Source organism: Belonocnema kinseyi, chromosome 9 (assembly GCF_010883055.1).
Source record: "Belonocnema kinseyi isolate 2016_QV_RU_SX_M_011 chromosome 9, B_treatae_v1, whole genome shotgun sequence".
Lineage (NCBI taxonomy): Eukaryota > Metazoa > Arthropoda > Insecta > Hymenoptera > Cynipidae > Belonocnema > Belonocnema kinseyi.
In genome coordinates this window covers 46515787-46521009 of record NC_046665.1, presented here as the reverse complement: position 1 = coordinate 46521009, position 5223 = coordinate 46515787, and the positions used below count along the sequence as shown (strand labels likewise).

The following is a 5223-nucleotide window of genomic DNA, read 5'->3' as shown; positions in this document are numbered from 1 at the left end:
TAATGTTTTGCTCTTTGTGGAAACTTCTTTTTCAATTGTAACTTTTCAAATTATCTGAATTTATTGTAATAAGGATCTTTGCATGAAATCAAATTGAGTGATTGATAAATTTGAGGAATTTCAGTAGAGCGTTGGTCGGCTGACATCGTTTACGCTCAGCTGTATGCGGTCCAACGCTATGCTCACTTACTAAGTCACTTACTAATATGCGAGAGTGATCTTCCGAATTTGCCTTACTCCATAACACAATAAATGTAAAGTGTCATAGTATAGTTCATATTCCTACAGACAATAGCAATTATTATTATAAACTTAGTCTTTTAGTTTTTTTAGATACTTATTAATTCTACACTGTTAGAAATTTTTATAGTGATTTTACTATAAATGTATTGGAAGCAATATGCATATACGTGTAGTAAATTTAATATAACATTATCTTGTAAAATAATATACATGTATAGTAAAATAGAGTGCATAAAAGTTGAAAGTTCTTTGATGCATTCAAATCTTGTAAAATGTTTTAAACTAAAATAATAACCTACAATTCATCGACTAAATTCTTATTTATAATGAAAGTGCAACGTACGGGTGGGGTAGCCTCTACTCAACGACTCGTAGTACGTAGTCCTGTTTAGTAGATCTCACTGTACGCTTCGTCGTTTATACTATCCCTGTTTAGTAGCCTCTACTGAACGATTCGTAGTACGCACTAATCCTGTTTAGTAGGTTCCACGGTACGCTTTGTGATTTATACTAATTCTGTTTCGAAGGTCTTATTAATCCAGTGTACTGTTTAGTAGTCCCTACCACACGATCAATGAATTTTACTAGTAAAAGAAGTGGCAAATAATAAGGACAGGGTTCTAAAAAAAAAACATGATGGAAGTTTCGAATATTGTTTTATTATAAGATACTTTAATTCATATCCACGTAAATCAAAATGTACATTAATTATTATTCCTTAATCTAATATTTAACATTTATACTATATTACACAGCATGTCTCAGTGTGCTGAAATCAGTCCCATCATATGAGCATTGATTATTACATTGATTACATTACATTGCAGAAGAGGGGCGTCACCTCTGTTTTGGCTGAAAAACTCTTTTTCGGTAAAAAACTATTAAGATCTTTAATTGAACGATAAATGAAGCGATTAGCGAGGCAAAAGGTTGAAGGCAGGGATTTGACCAACAATATTTCTGTGACTAGTCTCAGGGATGCTTTCGTGACAAACCCATATTTGAGACATCTTAGTAACAAAAGTAACAACAATTTTAAACTTTTGCCTCGTCAGATCGCTTCATTTATCGTTTAATTAAAGATTCTAATAGTTTGTTACCGAAAAACAAAAATTCCAGACAAAACAGAGGTGACTCCCTTATTCTGCAATTGCTCCAAAACATGCAACACTGAAAATATGTAAATAATCAAATGGTACTCACCCTGCAACAATTCGATGCAGTCTTCGAATTTCCAACTTTCATAACGTCTTATATAGTTGCAAAAATCATTTTCGAGAAAACTCACTTGTTCAAAACACAATACAGACACAGACAAACAATTTTTGCAGTCCGAGTTCTCTCAGTGTGCGGCGTGATGCACAGATCACAGATCAATGAAAATCAAGATGGAGTCTATTAGTATTCGACCCAAGCGGTAGTAGTAGTTTAGTAGCTCCGACTAACCAGATAGTCAGAGGTTGTACTGTTCTATGTAGTGGCATTTATTAAACGGAACCAAACGGCGTTTAGTATTTGACACTAAATACATAGTATAATATACGAAACGATCGTCTACTAAACGGATAAAGTACGAATGACTAAATGAGTTCTCTCAGTGTATCCACTTGAAATCCAGTATAATTTATGTTACACTAGAAACAAATATAATGCTTTATTATTTAGAGTTAAACATTACTGCCAAAATTATCTTTAATTTGTGTAAAGTGAAATTACCTGGCTCTTCTAAAAATTGATCAATATACATAAATATATAGTAAATGTATATTAAAATTGCAAAAATTTTTAACAGTGCACTCTTTTTATATAATTTAATTATGTCTCTACTAATTTATCCTATATAGGATTTTAATATAAAAAATACTAAGACTTCGTGTTACCAATAGGAAAATTTCATATAAAAATAGCATAGCTTACGACTATTGTATTAAAATATACAAATTATGGCCTTCGTCCCTCGATTGTAACATAATTTAGTAATTTTTCCAGTATAAAGTTTCTCAGTGCAAATACAAAAGTACAAATAGGTTGATCAAAACTTCTCGAATCAATGGGTTTCTTCCATACTTGCATGAACTTTAAATTATGTTAATGAAAACAGTGTTTCTGTAGAACATAGATTTCTTAAATATTATAAATGACCATAACTTCAGTATGCATTTCAATAAAATGTATTAATATTATAGGCAAATCGATTTATCTCTAGTCATGTAATCTGTTTCGTTCCTGCATCAATTTTGAATGATGTTAATAAGAAATGTTGTACTACAAAAATCTCTTTTTCAAATATTATAATTGACCATGGCTTCCTCTCTCTTCAATAAAATTGAGTAATATTATAGATATTTATGTCCTTGCATCATCTTTGAATTACCTTAATAAAACACGTTTTTAGCAAATTGCATTAGACAGATTTTAATCGAATAACGTTCAATTAAACTAATTTCAACATTTACGAAATTGTTACCATTACAAAGTTTTCTCCACCAGGAAGCGAAAAGAACTGCTTTAGTCTTATTTCGTAACATAAATACACTGAAAGAAATAATTCGACGATACACACATAATTCTGGTTATTTCAACCATAATGTATTGCTCGCTCAACTACAGCGATACGGTTTGCGTATTTTACCCATAACATAAATATTAAAGCAATATTACTGCTTCAGTCATAATTTCTAATAGATATTTCTAAACATAAGATGGCTGCGTCAGACAGAATTTGGTTGGGGTAAATCAACCATACGCATGGCTCTCAGCTGCACCTCCCATAATTTCGTTGAAAATTATTTTTTAAAGATACACGGAGAAAATGTAAATCGTCCTTGTTGTACATTGCGTTGAACTATTCTACGAAATGTGTTACAAAGTTCTATAAAATTTAAAGGCCGGGGTGGCGTAACCTCTATTGAACATGTTCGCGTACACAATTATTTTGCATTACACAATTACTAACATTATTTATAATCGCACGCTATGATAATTTTAATTTGCCGCGGATTCGAACCCTAAATGTTTCGCATTCCTAACGCCTAAAGCCTCGCGGCTAACCTAGCTTCGAGTACAAAGAAAAAAATCTGAAATATATCCTACAGCTGTGCAGGACCGTCTGCAAATTTTTGCAACCCATTCTATAAAAAATATTGCGAAGCTTATAATAATATATTTATAATATAATAACTTTAGAAATATTACAAATTATTATTGAATATTTTATGTAATTAAAGAAGATTTTAAATAAATTAAAAATATTTTAAAAGATTTTAGAGAATTCAATATATATTTTAGGAAATTTAATCGATGTTAAATGATTTCTAAAAATTAACGAAGATTTCAAGAGATTTAACAGACTTTAAAGAATTCAAGAACATAATTTACATTTTAAAATTACTTAAAAATCTTAAAACTCATTTGAATTCCACTGAAACTCCTTAAAAATTCTTTAAAATTACTTAAAATCTCTTAAATTCTTTTAAAATTATGAAATCTTTTGAAATCTTTTGAAATTGAATTATAAACTTTAAAAGTTTTTAAATCAAATAAGTCCTGAAAATCTGTCTTAATACTTAAACATATTTTTAAATTACATGGAGATCCTTAAACTTTTTTGAATTTTTTAAAAATCATTTAAAATGCTTTATAATATTTTAAATTGAAATCAGGCGTAAAATAATGAAATGACCTAAGAATCCTGACTTAAATAGATAAAATTCAAATATTATTCTGAAGATACAAAAATGAAAGGCAAATAAATGTCAAATACATAATTTATTAAGCAATTGCTTAATAGAATATTTAATAAATCTTAATCTTGTACAAATTTTGGAGTTAGGTATTCAAAAGCTTCCTCAATAACCTCATTTGTTATAAAACAAGTCTGAAGACGGCGACTAATGCCGAGTCGACGCGCACCTCACCGGCTCATCAATCTCGCATACCATGCACGGGTACAATACATCGATTGGTATGGCTGTATCAAGCAAATAGCCGGATGCCCAATGCAAGACTTAAACGCAGTGTTCTTTCAAATAGATAGTTGATAAAAGTATACGTCCAATACACCCATGATAGCAAGGCATCAAACTCTTGTATTTACACTATATAATAGTTTGATATTTTAATCATATATGTAATGCTACACTTTTCCCAACTATCATTTTAGTCAAACAAACTTGCCTTGTCATATTAGGCTTGGTGATTTTCTTATACATAGGCAATAAATCTCAAATTCGTGTGGCTGAGACAGCACAATTTTCTAGGTCCGTTAAGCTGCCAGGACCATATTGAAAAAATGAACTGAAAACCTATATAGGGATTTTAGGGCTCATTTAGGGCTAATTTAATGCCCCATTGCCAAGTTTAATGCTCTTTATTTAAACAAAAAACCGGTGGTCATGCTAGCTTAACGTTAAGCTAGCAGGATCACACAGAGAAAAGAACGACTTACTATCGGCGAGAAAACTATAGGCATCTGCCTTTAAAGCTTAACAACTCAGTGAAAAAAATGCAGGCGCAACAAAAAAACAGTCATTTAAAAGCTGAAAGTGTTATACGTTAATGAGCTTAAAGACGTTTCTGTAAAAAAAATGTTGTGCTTAGCAGACTGAAAAATGTAAAAAAAAGTAAGGTTTTGTAGGTACTTGTAAGAACAGCAAGTTTAGAGCATTATTTCTTATACAAGGGGCGATATACAAAATTTGAAAAAATTCATGAGTATGAGGAAAACTGTTGTGAACCAGTTGCAGTGGAGAAATTTAAAAAATAATGAAAATAGTTGCTTAAAAGTACAAAATCGTGCAACTATATTATCTTCAGTTCTAATACAGATATTAAAGTGATTCAAACTGCAAACTGTAATGGATAGGCTCTGTATTTATTTTCAATCGCCCGTAAGGATGTGTTAGTCTTTTTTGTGAAAATTGCGATATTTTTAGACATTTTTTTTATTGGAAAACAAGTGACAGAAATCAGGGGGGGGGG

The 5223-nt window shown here is 30.7% G+C and overlaps 1 protein-coding gene across 1 annotated transcript in view; it reads right to left on the bottom strand.

Annotated features, from left to right (window-relative positions):
- LOC117179317 (rap1 GTPase-activating protein 1-like) overlaps positions 1-5223 on the bottom strand; it is a 367846-nt gene that overhangs the window by 247081 nt on the left and 115542 nt on the right. The window lies entirely within an intron of this gene.